The sequence below is a fragment of the Oncorhynchus kisutch genome, unplaced genomic scaffold (genome assembly GCF_002021735.2).
Source record: "Oncorhynchus kisutch isolate 150728-3 unplaced genomic scaffold, Okis_V2 Okis06b-Okis10b_hom, whole genome shotgun sequence".
Classification (NCBI taxonomy): domain Eukaryota; kingdom Metazoa; phylum Chordata; class Actinopteri; order Salmoniformes; family Salmonidae; genus Oncorhynchus; species Oncorhynchus kisutch.
The window spans coordinates 9,555,756-9,571,308 of NW_022261983.1; the positions used below are offsets into that span (position 1 = coordinate 9,555,756).

A 15,553-nucleotide genomic window follows, 5' to 3' on the forward strand; every position below is an offset into this window, starting at 1 on the left:
TTAAGTCTTGTAATGTGTTTGTCACTTTTTTTTTTAATTTACTGATCATTTCAGGGAATGATGTGGTTTGTAAACACACTTAATGTATTTGTCATTGGCTGGAACCCACTGCAGGTTAAATCAAATGGTTTTCTCATTGTTAAATTCTCTTGGTGAACTTCTTGTTTATGGTTTATCTCTCAGATCTTTGGGATGTGCTGACATACTTTCATCTCAGTATAGATGAAGGCAAGGTGAAGAAGCCACTTCTATAATGTCCAGTAAAAGCCCACTGTCTTTGACAGGAGTACATGCTAATGAACGGAAGTAGCTGTTCTAATCCCATCAGGGATGATGTGAACATAAGAGGACAGCTCAATTTATGTCAGGGGGGTCTTGTCATGAAAAGCTTTGCAGGTGTGTGTTCTACACCAGTGCTAAAACACCTGTTGACAGTAATTAAATCACAGACTGAAACAGGTGAGTTTACCAAAGAGCTCGCTAGACCCGAAGCCTGTTTTGGTATAGGTAACGCTGGTCAACTGGGTGGGACTTCATATGGCAGGCACATTTCACTCGAAGCCAGGTTCACTGATTATTTTCAGTATTTATCTAGACCTGGGGCACCAGATTAGTGCAATTTAATAATCCTATCGAACAGCGCTAGGGTTAGTCCTGGAAGTTGCACCTTCAGACTCCAGGCCTGCAGCTGGAGATCCCTGATTTACATCCTGTCCACTTGATGGCAGTGCCGTCTTCACATTCTGTCACATGACCTACACTGGTAGGGGAGCAGGTGCTGATGTCACATGCCCTACACTGGTAGTGAAGACTGTGCTGACTGAGCATGGGAGAACCTCAGTGGTTTAATCTAAACCCTTAGGGATCTTAGTCTGTTTTTTTGGTGGCTGCATGTACCTAGAACTGATACTGTATAGGCCTCATATTCATATCTGGACTGGAAGCCAGTTCCACTGCTTTATTTTTCATTGTTCCCCTCTAATCAGGTATTGATTTAGACCTGGGATACCAGGTGGGTGCCAATAATGATTAGGTAGAACAGAAAACCAGCAGTACTCCAGACCTCCAGTGTATGAGCAGTACTCCAGACCTCCAGTGTATGAGCAGTACTCCAGACCTCCAGTGTATGAGCAGAACTTCAGACCTCCAGATCTCCAGTGTATGAGCAGTACTCCTGACCAGTGTATTTCTCCTTCTCCCAAATCCAGTCAGCTGATGTTCTGAAAGAGCTGCAAAATCTGGACCTACAAATCAGCCGGGCTAGACAATCTGGACCCTTTCTAAAATTATCTGCCGAAATTGTTGCCACCCCTATTACTAGCCTGTTCAACCTCTTTCGTGTCGTCTGAGATTCCCAAAGATTGGAAAGCAGCTGCGGTCATCACCCTCTTCAAAGGGGGGGGACTCTTGACCCAAACTGCAACAGACCTATATCTATCCTACACTGCCTTTCTAAGATCTCCGAAAGCCAAGTCAACAAACAGATTACCGACCATTTCGAATCTCACCATACCCTCTCTGCTATGCAATCTGGTTTCAGAGCTGGTCATGGGTGCACCTCAGCCACGCTCAAGGTCCTAAACAATATCTTAACCGCCATCGATAAGAAACATTACTGTGCAGCCGTATTCAATGATCTGGCCAAGGCTTTCGACTCTGTCAATCACCACATCCTCATCGGCAGACTTGACAGCCTTGGTTTCTCAAATGATTGCCTCGCCTGGTTCATCAACTACTTCTCTGATAGAGTTCAGTGTGTCAAATCGGAGGATCTGCTGTCCGGACCTCTGGCAGTCTCTATGGGGGTGCCACAGGGTTCAATTCTTGGACCGACTCTCTTCTCTGTATACATCAATGATGTTGCTCTTGCTGCTGGTGAGTCTCTGATCCACCTCTATGCAGATGACACCATTCTGTATACTTCTGGCTCTTCTTTGGACACTGTGTTAACTAACCTCCAGATGAGCTTCAATGCCATACAACTCTCCTTCTGTGGCCTCCAATTGCTCTTAAATACAAGTAAAACTAAATGCATGCTCTTCAACCGATCACTGCCTGCACCTGCCCGCCCGTCCAACATCACTACTCTGGACAGCTCTGACTTAGAATAAGTGGACAACTACAAATACCTAGGTGTCTGGTTCGACTGTAAACTCTCCTAGGTAAAGTCCCCCCTTATCTCAGCTCGCTGGTCACCATAGCATCACCCACCTGTAGCACGCGCTCCAGCATGTATATCTCTCTGGTCACACCCAAAACCAATTCTTTCTTTGGCCGCCTCTCCTTCCAGTTCTCTGCTGCCAATGACTGGAACGAACTACAAAAATCTCTGAAACTGGAAACACTTATCTCCCTCACTAGATTAAGCACCAGCTGTCAGAGCAGCTCACAGATTACTGCACCTGTACATAGCCCACCTATAATTTAGCCCAAACAACTACCTCTTTCCCTACTGTATTTATTTATTTATTTATTTATTTTGCTCCTTTGCACCTCATTATTTGTATTTCTACTTTGCACATTCTTCCACTGCAAATCTACCATTCCAGTGTTTTACTTGCTATATTGTATTTACTTTGCCACCATGGCCTTTTTTTTGCCTTTACCTCCCTTATCTAGATCCAAGATGGCGTAGCAGTCGGACGTCTTGTCGTGTCGTGTCCCTTGTATATATCGTATATATCGTTTTTTTAACATATTTTTACTCGCATATCTTTTAAAACATTTTGCTAAACCTCAACTTCTAAATACTCTCCTGCAAACCGCCTCACCCAATGTAGCTATTTTTTCCAAAGTATTTATATTTACTTCGGATCCGGATCCCCTCAACTGAAGCTAGCCAGCTAACTACCAGCAAACCATTGCTAGCGGTCTTCAGCTAACCGGTCATCAGCTAACCTTTAGCTCGGAAAGCTCTCGCCGGTTCGAACAACGCGACTCTAACCAGAGCATAACGGACCTATTTTTAAATGTTTATCCCCAGATTCCCACCGCAAACGGAACATTTTCAGCTGGATCTTCACAACTAGCTAACTAGCTAACCGCAACCCCGGATGATTACTCCTGGCTAGCGTTTCCACCCACTTAGCTTGAAGCTAGCCCGGCCAGAGCTCCTGTGCTACCACCAAGCATACTCCTGGGCTACAATATCCGGACCCACGACCGGTCTATCGATGTCACCGCATGAAGAGGCATAAACAGACTCACCCCATCGCGACGCCCCCCCCCCAAAGGCTAACTTTCTAACCCTTGCTATCTCCTTGCTTGCTAATTCGGCCTGCTAACTGCTAGCTTGTTTAGCCCCGGTCCGCTAACTGCTACCTTGTTTAGCCCCGGTCCACTAACTGCTATCTTGTTTAGCCCCGGCCTACTAACTGTTAGCTTGTTAGCACAGGCCTGCTAACCGTCTGAATCGCCGTGTCCCAAACACTCACTGGACCCATATTTACTTTCAATCTCTTTTCGATTTTTAATTTGTTTATACCTTCCGGTAACCTGCCTCACCCAATGTGATACGGAATCGCTATCATTTTTAATTTTTAGAACACACTCAAGAACCTCCAGAAGCTAACCAGATAACTAGCTACAAGCTATTTAGTCATTGTTAGCCACTGCTAGCGGCTTTTACCTTTTATCTTCTGCACAGCCAGCCAGTTTTTTTTAAACCTGGATAATACTCGCCAGTCCAGCTTCCCTGCCCCATCCACCGCTGCCCCCTGGACACTGATCACTTGGCTACATAGCTGATGCATGCTGGACTGTCCATTAATCACGGTACTCCATTCTGCTTGTTTATGTTTTATCTGTCGGCCCCAGCCGCACTCAGGCTCTGTGTGTAGTTAATCCGACCCTCCCTGCCTAGTCAACGCCATTTTACCTGCTGTTGTTGTGCTAGCTGATTAGCTGTTGTTGTCTCACCTACTGTTTTAGCTACTGTTTTAGCTAGCTCTCCCAATTCAACACCTGTGATTACTGTATGCCTCGCTGTATGTCTCTCTCAAATGTCAATATGCCTTGTATACTGTTGTTCAGGTTAGTTATCATTGTTTTAGTTTACATTGGAGCCCCTAGTTCCACTCTTCATACCCCTGATACCTCCTTTGTCCCACCTCCCACACATGCGGTGACCTCACCCATTACAACCAACATGTCCAGTGATACAACCTCTCTCATCATCACCCAGTGCCTGGGCTTACCTCCGCTGTACCCGCACCCCACCATACCCCTCTCTGCGCATTATGCCCTGAATATATTCTACCATGCCCAGAAATCTGCTCATTTTATTCTCTGTCCCCAACGCTCTAGGCGACCAGTTTTGATAACCTTTAGCCGCACCCTCATTCTACTCCTCCTCTGTTCCGCGGGTGATGTGGAGGTAATGCATGTCCCCAGGCACCCTCATTTGTTGACTTCTGTGATCGAAAAAGCCTTGGTTTCATGCATATCAACATCAGAAGCCTCCTCCCTAAGTTTGTTTTACTCACTGCTTTAGCACACTCTGCTAACCCTGATGTCCTTGCCGTGTCTGAATCCTGGCTCAGGAAGGCCACCAAAAATTCAGAGATTTCCATACCCAACTATAACATTTTCCGTCAAGATAGAACTGGCAAAGGGGGAGGAGTTGCAGTTTACTGCAGAGATAGCCTGCAAAGTAATGTCATACTTTCCAGGTCCATACCCAAACAGTTCGAACTACTAATTTTGAAAATTACTCTCTCCAGAAATAAGTCTCTCACTGTTGCCGCCTGCTACCGACCCCCCTCAGCTCCCAGCTGTGCCCTGGACACCATTTGTGAATTGATCGCCCCCCCATCTAGCTTCAGAGTTTGTTCTGTTAGGTGACCTAAACTGGGATATGCTTAACACCCCGGCAGTCCTACAATCTAAGCTAGATGCCCTCAATCTCACACAAATCATCAAGGAACCCACCAGGTACAACCCTAAATCTGTAAACAAGGGCACCCTCATAGACGTCATCCTGACCAACTGGCCCTCCAAATACACCTCCGCTGTCTTCAACCAGGATCTCAGCGATCACTGCCTCATTGCCTGTATCCGTTACGGAGCCGCAGTCAAACGACCACCCCTCATCACTGTCAAACGCTCCCTAAAACACTTCTGTGAGCAGGCCTTTCTAATCGACCTGGCCCGGGTATCCTGGAAGGACATTGACCTCATCCCGTCAGTTGAGGATGCCTGGTCATTCTTTAAAAGTAACTTCCTCACCATTTTAGATAAGCATGCTCCTTTCAAAAAATGCAGAACTAAGAACAGATATAGCCCTTGGTTCACTCCAGACCTGACTGCCCTCGACCAGCACAAAAATATCCTGTGGCGGACTGCAATAGCATCGAATAGTCCCCGCGATATGCAACTGTTCAGGGAAGTCAAGAACCAATACACGCAGTCAGTCAGGAAAGCTAAGGCCAGCTTCTTCAGGCAGAAGTTTGCATCCTGTAGCTCCAACTCCAAAAAGTTCTGGGACACTGTGAAGTCCATGGAGAACAAGAGCACCTCCTCCCAGCTGCCCACTGCACTGAGGCTAGGTAACACGGTCACCACCGATAAATCCATGATTATCGAAAACTTCAACAAGCATTTCTCAACAGCTGGCCATGCCTTCCGCCTGGCTACTCCAACCTCGGCCAACAGCTCCGCCCCCCCTGCAGCTACTCGCCCAAGCCTCTCCAGGTTCTCCTTTACCCAAATCCAGATAGCAGATGTTCTGAAAGAGCTGCAAAACCTGGACCCGTACAAATCAGCTGGGCTTGATTCCTCCATGCAAATCTCTTCTAGAGCAGTGATGTTTTGGGGCTGTTGCTGGGCAACATGGACTTTCAACTCCCTCCAAAGATTTTCTATGGGGTTGAGATCTGGAGACTGGCTAGGCCACTCCAGGACCTTGAAATGCTTCTTACGAAGCCACTCCTTCGTTGCCCGGGCGGTGTGTTTGGGATCATTGTCATGCTGAAAGACCCAGCCACGTTTCATCTTCAATGCCCTTGCTGATGGTAGGCTTTGTTACTTTGGTCCCAGCTCTCTGCAGGTCATTCACTAGGTCCCCCCGTGTGGTTCTGGGATTTTTGCTCACCGTTCTTGTGATCATTTTGACCCCACGGGGTGAGATCTTGCATGGAGCCCCAGATCGAGGGAGATTATCAGTGGTCTTGTATGTCTTCCATTTCCTAATAATTGCTCCCACAGTTGATTTCTTCAAACCAAGCTGCTTACCTATTGCAGATTCAGTCTTCCCAGCCTGGTGCAGGTCTACCATTTTGTTTCTGGTGTCCTTTGACAGCTCTTTGGTCTTGGCCATAGTGGAGTTTGGAGTGTGACTGTTTGAGGTTGTGGACAGGTGTCTTTTATACTGATAACAAGTTCAAACAGGTGCCATTAATACAGGTAACGAGTGGAGGACAGAGGAGCCTCTTAAAGAATAAGTTACAGGTCTGTGAGAGCCAGAAATCTTGCTTGTTTGTAGGTGACCAAATACTTATTTTCCACCATAATTTGCAAATAAAATCATAAAAAATCCTACAATGTGATTTTCTGGATTTGTTTTCTCATTTTGTCTGTCATAGTTGAAGTGTACCTATGATGAAAATTACAGGCCTCTCTCATCTTTTTAAGTGGGAGAACTTGCACAATTGGTGGCTGACTAAATACTTTTTTGCCCCACTGTATGTTCTAATTAAGCAATAAGGCCTGAGGAGGTGTGTTATATGGCCAGTATGCTGTACAACGGCTAACAATGCAGAGTGCCTGGACACAGCCCTTAGCCGTGGTATATTGGTCATACAGTATATCACAAACCTCTGAGGTGCCTTACTGCTATTATAACTATACCAACGTAATTAGAGGAGTAAATATACATGTTTTGTCATACCCGTGGTATACGTTCTGATATATCATGGCTGTCAGCCAATCAGCATTCAGGGCTCGAACCACCCAGTTTATAATTAATATAAGGAAATGGTTTCAGATATCAGTAATCCATCCGTTTGCTCATTAGCAATGAACCATAAAGCATTCTTTCATCAGAGGATAGCAAGTAGGAAAGGCATGTTCACATATTTTGTTGAGGGATTGTAATGAGGAACATCCAGCAGAGGTAATGTTGCAGAAGATAAATTTATGTTGCAAAAAGTTTGGTTTCGATTCATTTAAATAAAAATGTATCTGGTGATTTATGCATATGTACTTTGGATGGTGCCCTCATTGATCATGTTCCCTCGTATAAATATCTGGGAATCTGAATTGACGAAAAGCTATGTTTCAAAAAGCATGTTGATGAGTTAGTTAAGAAATTAAGGATTAAAATAGGCTTCTTTGATAGGAACAGGTCATTTATTTCGTTAAATAGCTGAAAACAAATCATTTATTCCAGTTATTGACTATTGCGATACCGTTTATATGAATGCAGCTGCCACTGTATTGAAGCCCTTGGACACAGTTCATCATAGAGCATAAAAAAGTGTAAAGAGAATCCAGTTTGGATTTCATATCAAAAGCCAAACATAATTGACAGAAACATGAATTGTATCTCGTTGTGCTGTTTTCCTCCGTTTGCTAGCTAGCTAAAATTGGCCCGTTCCGAAATTACCCATGGATGGAGATAGAGATTTGGACTTGTGGTTTTACTTAATTCTCTGTACTGGCAAATGATTGGCGATTTTGATCCAACCATTAATTCATACATTGTGCCCCTGGCCTGAGAGGATGGAAGTTCAATATGTAACTAATGTACTGTAGTAGGCTAATGTTAACTAGCGGCACATCAAGCATTTTAGCCAGGTAGCCTAGGAAAACAAAAACAAAGTGTGTACTGTGTGACAGAGTCATAGACTGTTTCGTCAACATGAAAGAGAAGAGGATGGCATTAGAATTTCTCCACAAGTAGGGTGAGTCAACATGTTTTTTCTACTTGCACAAATGCACGCACACACACACACACAGAAATCAGAACCATGGACAGCCACATCACATTTAGCTTACATTGATTGGACTAAATTGTTTTTGGTATCTTTTAGTTGTCACTGTATTAGACTAAGCAGAGGTGATTTGATGATGTTGAAATGGTGCTGGAATAGTGAAGGCAGCTTCTGTTTTCTTTGCAACTTGTGGCAACTCTGTGGTTCTAAATCAACAGTTGTTTAGTAGTCTGAAAATGTCAGAAACATTAACTTGACCATGCTGTAGGTCATGTAACTGTTTGTTACATTCAATATGCTTTGTGGACTCCACCAGACAGAGGTTGCTCTCCGGTTTTGTGATGAAACAAAGGTGTGGTTGAATTTATTCTGCCACCATGTCTTCTTATTGTCTCAACCTTAGGCCCATATATCACGGTCGCAAGCCATATGAGCTAACATGTTATAGAGCAAACAACGCAATTATCACAACACATAGGTTTGGCTAACGCCAGTGATTTTATCCAAACACCACTACTGCCTGTTAGCCAATTACAGCCCCACAGACAAGTACAGGCCTCTCACACATTGAGGTTGTTTTTTTACAAGAATTGCCTTCTGCTAGCCTGTATTTCGGGAGCAATTATACCTGATTTTACCCAAAGGCAGCCCAATTCTGATATTTTGCCCAATTATTGGTATTTTGACCAATCAGTTCAGAATTAGGCTGCCTGTGTATACTAGGTGCTTTGAGGTTGCATTGTAAAGTACAGAATAACTAAACACAGGTCACGTATTTGACATGGTCTAATATGTATTTGATTAATGTCTACAGACTATGAAGGGCAGCATAGCCCACCTATGCCTGTCTCTCGTCAAACTTTCAATGCAACTCTGGAACAGGGTGCGCAGATCTGATGCATGACACGCAGCTGATCTTTCAAAATAATAGTTTGGGAAACATTTATTTCACAAAACAAAACAATCAAACCATGATCATAAATTACGAAGGGATCGAGCACATAGAGGTATTACATTTGATCGCGCACTATCGGATACTTTTGTCTCACTACAAAATGAGCGTCCCAGACCTCTTTTCCCCAGACCTCTTCTTTGTTGTCTTTTCCACAATGTGGATTGACTTGATATTGGGTTAGCCTGCTAACACATTCAACGGCGTTGCTTACATTTCCATTTTTTTATTTTTTAAAAAATAAAAAATAATTTATTATCTTCAATACCATTCATTCTTTACAACTCATAATTCTCATACATACTCAAATACATTTCCAAATGATACTGAATTTAAATTACCCAAAACCTTTCGGCTAACCCAACATGTACCTGTTACCTTCCAATCTCTTTAATATCGTCTACAATGTGAATGACAACGGTCGGTCACTTCCACCGTAAAACACCTCCCAATCCAATCCGGTGTCTTTTTTTGAAAACAATGCCCATATTTGGTGTGAGCAGGTGAACGCGAAGGCGGAGGATGAGGCACGGTTGGGGAGAAAAGGAGGTATATAGTCTCCTGCTGAAATGTGGATGCTACACTTCATTGAAGACATCATTCCCGGATTCTTGAAGAGAAAGCATCCTAACTGACAGGTAATCAAACGCCACTATCCCGACGTTTGAGAAAGCCAATCTGAAATGTCGAGTTGTATCGCTAAATGTGTTCTAGCTATGGATAAATCACTTGATTTGAAATACAGCTTTGCTGGGATTTGTCTGTGAATACGTGTTTGAGCTGTTGGGATCGGAGCCATATATTGAGAAAATAAGTGACTGATTGGAATTCTTTGCCTTGTTACAAATGATTGTATTTGGTTCAATTCCACTGTTTTTCCAAGGTCTGCTAGTAGACTAGTTCTCTTTATTAAATCACTGGTTAAACATTTTAACAAAATTGTTACGAATTACAGCGGACTATGGTCCTATGTCTACACTTGTGAGGACTTCCAATTTGTCTAATTTATATTGTAGTAATTGGTGGTCTGTATTGACGATATACCCTGCACCAGAAAATGGTATGGCTTTGTTCTTGATTTTTAGGCCTTGATTCATTAATCCTCATTTGTTTTTTTTCCAGAATGGCTGAAGACGATATTGCTGCACTGGTGGTTGACAATGGTTCAGGCATGTGCAAGGCTGGTTTTGCAGGGGATGATGCTCCCCGTGCTGTCTTCCCCTCCATTGTTGGAAGACCCAGACATCAGGTTGGAACCATACTGGGCTCTTGGATATCAGCTTCACTTAATATAGGCTATACTTTTATACACAAATTATATGTGGACACTCCTTCAAATTAGTGGATTTGGCTGTTTCATCCACATGTCAGTAGATGGGCCTTACTGAAAAGCTCTGGCTTTCAACGTGGCACTGTCCTAGAATGCCACCTTTCCAATTTGCTCAACATCAGTGCCTGACTTCACTAATGTTCTTGTGGCTGAATGGAAGCAATTCCCCACAGCATTGTTCAAACATCTAGTGGAAAGCCTTCTCAGAAGACTGGAGGCTATTATAGCAGCAAAGGAGGGGACCATGATTTTGGAATGTAGATGTTTGAGCATGTGTCCACTTAGAGAACATTACTGTATCTCTCTATTTGACTTTGGGATAGAGTTTGAAGAGGCTATATTGAACACTTCCTTCTGGGGGTGCTCTTGAGCCAACAACTTCTGTAGTGTAACTTGAGTTTATGCGTAGTGCAGGGGCAAAGTGTAACGTAATGTCTCTTTCCCCAGGGTGTGATGGTGGGCATGGGACAGAAGGACAGCTACGTGGGAGATGAGGCCCAGAGCAAGAGGGGCATCCTGACTCTGAAGTACCCCATCGAGCACGGCATTGTTACCAACTGGGACGACATGGAGAAGATCTGGCATCACACTTTCTACAATGAGCTGCGTGTGGCCCCCGAAGAGCATCCCGTCCTGCTCAGAGGCCCCACTCAACCCCAAAGCCAACAGGGAGAAGATGACCCAGGTAAGTGGGGGCATTAGTGTTTCTTACAAATAAACACTGTGGCAGTAGTAAATAAACCCAGCCATTTTATTTACATGGACTCCTCATCCACTAGCAGAATGTAGAGCAGTTTCACATCAGGGTTACTCTGTTCACCTTGCCTGAGGGTAGGTATTGATTAGTGGTGGGCCTCTTCGCGGTATTTGTAGGTGTTTAAAACACCCTTTTTATAAAGGGTCTCTCACAGTCCTAATTCCCACCTTCTATTCTTCCACCAGATCATGTTTGAGACCTTCAACAGCCCAGCCATGTATGTAGGTATCCAGGCCGTGCTTTCTTTGTACGCATCTGGCCGCACCACAGGAATCGTGATGGATTCCGGGGATGGCGTTAGCCACACGGTGCCCATCTACGAGGGCTACGCTCTTCCCCACGCCATCCTGCGTCTGGACCTGGCCGGACGCGACCTCACGGACTACCTGATGAAGATCCTGACTGAGCGTGGCTACAGCTTCACCACCACGGCCGAGAGGGAGATTGTGCGCGACATCAAGGAGAAGCTGGCCTACGTGGCGCTGGACTTTGAGCAGGAGATGAACACCTCTGCCTCCAGTTCCTCTCTGGAGAAGAGCTACGAGCTGCCTGATGGACAGGTCATCACTATCGGCAACGAGCGCTTCCGGTGCCCTGAGACCATGTTCCAGCCGTCCTTCATTGGTGAGATGTTTCTGTCTTCAAAGAGGAACTTCAGCTGAAAATGTCTTTGTTAAAAACCCATTTTTCTATTGTTGGCGACTATAGTAATTCTCGTCCTGAAAATGATGTTTCCTCTTGGTAGAGGTCACACAAGATGCACCCTCAGTTATGTATTGATATGACTATTCATAAACACCCAACTTTCTGGCTTTTTTAAAATTGATTTTTTTATAAATCAGCGGACAAAGGTTCCATTTGGCCACTGGAGTCGCTCTTTAATACAGGTACAAATGTTCTTGTCTCGACAATGTTACTCAGCTTAGTGACAGTCATTCACCACTACAATCCTCTGGAGCTCTGAGGTTCTTGCCAGTTGCGTGTTCACTGACCTCATTAAAAGAGCCACACTTGTAGGCCTGTTAATATCTGTTCCTGGGGCTGCCATTGACATGTACATGCTTGCTTTTGTAGGAATGGAAAGCGCTGGAGTGCACGAGACCACCTACAACTCTATCATGAAGTGTGATGTGGACATCAGGAAAGACCTGTATGCCAACACTGTTCTCTCAGGTGGAACCACCATGTTCCCTGGCATCGCTGATAGAATGCAGAAGGAGATCAGTGGCTTGGCACCTCCTACTATGAAGATTAAGGTGGGCATTCATGTGTAATTCTGACTTAGCCCATGGGCATTCATACTTTCATCAGACATCTAATTTATGACTGTATTCTGTACTAAAACAACTTTAGATCTCCCTGTTTAACTAATGAATACGTTCAAATCACTTGTTGCCAGATCATCGCCCCTCCCGAGCGTAAATACTCTGTGTGGATTGGCGGTTCCATCCTGGCCTCTCTCTCCACCTTCCAACAGATGTGGATTTCCAAGCAGGAATACGAGGAATCCGGCCCGTCTATCGTCCACCGCAAATGTTTCTAAAGCCTTGACTCTTAACAGACTCCCTGAAAGGAGTAACACTGAGGTTATTTCAGATGGCTCTCCTGGCCAGAAGCCAACACCTTGCCCCTGTCCCCTAAGCATTTGTGTGGCTCTAAAATGATCAGATGAGTAGCAGTGACTTCCACCTAACCGGTAGAGATAAAGCCATATTGTTTCAGTTCTACATGGTGTCCTGGGGGGGAGTGACAGGGTGGTTTCTGGGTAGGCTCAGTGTTAGGGTTGTGACATTCTGCCTTGTGTTGTATTTGTTACTATTAGTCTTGTATGTAACATCTGCTACTGGGCCATTGAATAAATGTTCACTGTAATGTGAAACTCTGTGTAGTCTATTTGCAACATTAAGTCTTGTCTTATGTTTAGAATGTATTTGTCACTTTTTATAAATTTACTGATCATTTCAGGGAATGATGTTATTTGGGAACAAAGTGGTTTGAGATTCTGGCCTTGTCCACTGATTGGCACTCTTGTCTCTACTGGACCGTGAAATGTTTGAGTGTTTCTTGTCATGGCAGATCCGATGCCTTAATGTATCTGTCATTGGCTGGAACCCACTGCAGGTTAGAAATCAAATGGGTGTCAAACGGTTTGTTATATTGTTTCTCTTGGTGACTCTCACGTTTACAGCGTCATCTCTCAGATCTTTGGGATGTGCTGACCAGATTACATCCTTTCATTTCAGTATAGATGACGGCAAGGAGAAGCTACTTCTATAATGTCCATTAAAAGCCCACTGTCTTTGACAGGAGTACATGCTAATGAACGGAAGTAGCTGTTCTAATCACATCAGTGATGACGTGAACATAAGAGGACAGCTAATTTGATATCGGGGGGTCTTGTCATGAAAAGCTTTGCAGGTGTGTGTTCTACACCAGTGCTAAAACACCTGATGACAGTAATTAAATCCCAGACTGAAGCAGGTGAGTTTACAAAAGAGCTCGCTAGACCCGAAGTCTGTTTTGGTATAGGTAACGCTGGTCAACTGGGTGGGACTTCATACGGCAGGCACATTTCACTCGTTGCCAGGTACACTGATTCTTTTCAGTATTTATCTAGACCTGGGGCACCAGATGAGTGCAATTTAATGATCCTATCGACCAGCGCTAGGGTTAGTCCTGGAAGTTGCACCAGACTCCAGGCCTGCAGTTGGAGATCTCGGATTTACATGATGTCCACTAGATGGCAGTGCTGTCTTCACATGCCCTACACTGGTAGTGAAGACGGTGCTGACTGAGTATGGGAGAACCTCAGTGGTTTAATTTAAACCCTTAGGGATCTTAGTCTTTTTTTGGTGGCTGCATGTACCTAGAACTGATACTGTATAGCCCTCATATTCATATCTGGACTGGAAGCCAGTTCCACATTTTTCATTGTTCCCCTCTAATCAGGTATTGATTTAGACCTGTGGTGCCATTAATGATTAGGTAGTACAGAACCAGCAGTAGTCCAGACCTCCAGTGTATGAGCAGTACTCCAGACCTCCAGTGTATTTCTCCTTCTCCCAAATCCAGTCAGCTGATGTTCTGAAAGAGCTGCAAAATCTGGCCCTACAAATCAGCCGGGCTAGACAATCTGGACCCTTTCTAAAATTATCTGCCGAAATTGTTGCCACCCCTATTACTAGCCTGCTCAACCTCTTTTGTGTCGTCTGAGATTCCCAAAGATTGGAAAGCAGCTGCGGTCATCCCCCTCTTCAAAGGGGGGGGACTCTTGACCCAAACTGCTACAGACCTATATCTATCCTACACTGCCTTTCTAAGATCTTCGAAAGCCAAGTCAACAAACAGATTACCGACCATTTCGAATCTCACCATACCCTCTCTGCTATGCAATCTGGTTTCAGAGCTGGTCATGGGTGCACATCAGCCATGCTCTAGGTCCTAAACGATATCTTAACTGCCATCGATAAGAAACATTACTGTGCAGCCATATTCAATGATCTGGCCAAGGCTTTCGACTCTGTCAATCACCACATCCTCATCGGCAGACTCGACAGCCTTGGTTTCTCAAATGATTGCCTCACCTGGTTCACCAACTACTTCTCTGATAGAGTTCAGTGTGTCAAATCGGAGGGTCTTCTATCCGGACCTCTGGCAGTCTCTATGGGGGTGCCACAGGGTTCAATTCTTGGACGGACTCTCTTCTCTGTATATATCAATGATGTCGCTCTTGCTGCTGGTGAGTCTCTGATCCACCTCTACACAGATGACACCATTCTGTATACTTTTGGCCCTTCTTTGGACACTGTGTTAACAACCCTCCAGGCAAGCTTCAATGCCATACAACTCTCCTTCCGTGGCCTCCAATTGCTCTTAAATACAAGTAAAACGAAATGCATGCTCTTCAACCGATCGCTGCCTGCACCTGCCCGCCAGTCCAACATCACTACTCTGGACGGCTCTGACTTAGAATACGTGGACAACTACAAATACCTAGGTGTCTGGTTAGACTGTAAACTATCCTTCCAGACCCACATCAAACATCTCCAATCCAAAGTTAAATCTAGAATTGGCTTCCTATCTCGCAACAAAGCATCCTTCACTCATGCTGCCAAACATACCCTTGTAAAACTGACCATCCTACCAATCCTCGACTTCGGCGATGCATTTACAAAATAGCCTCCAATACCCTACTCCAAAAATTGGATGCAGTCTATCACAGTGCCATCCGTTTTGTCACCAAAGCCCCATATACAGTGGGGCAAAAAAGTATTTAGTCAGCCACCAATTGTGCAAGTTCTCCCACTTAAAAAGATGAGAGAGGCCTGTAATTTTCATCATAGGTACACTTCAACTATGACAGGCAAAATTAGAAAACAAATCCAGAAAATCACATTGTAGGATTTTTTATTGATTTATTTGCAGATTATGGTGGAAAATAAGTATTTGGTCACCTACAAACAGGCAAGATTTATGGCTCTCACAGACCTGTAACTTCTTTAAGAGGCTCCTCTATCCTCCACTCGTTACCTGAATTAATGGCGCCTGTTTGAACTTGTTATCAGTATAAAAGACACCTGTCC

At 44.4% G+C, this 15,553-nt stretch overlaps 1 pseudogene; it reads left to right on the forward strand.

Annotated features, from left to right (window-relative positions):
- Nucleotides 1-9,389: 9,389 nt before the first annotated feature.
- On the forward strand, nucleotides 9,390-12,863 carry LOC116359937 (actin, non-muscle 6.2-like; annotated as a pseudogene).
- Nucleotides 12,864-15,553: the final 2,690 nt, after the last annotated feature.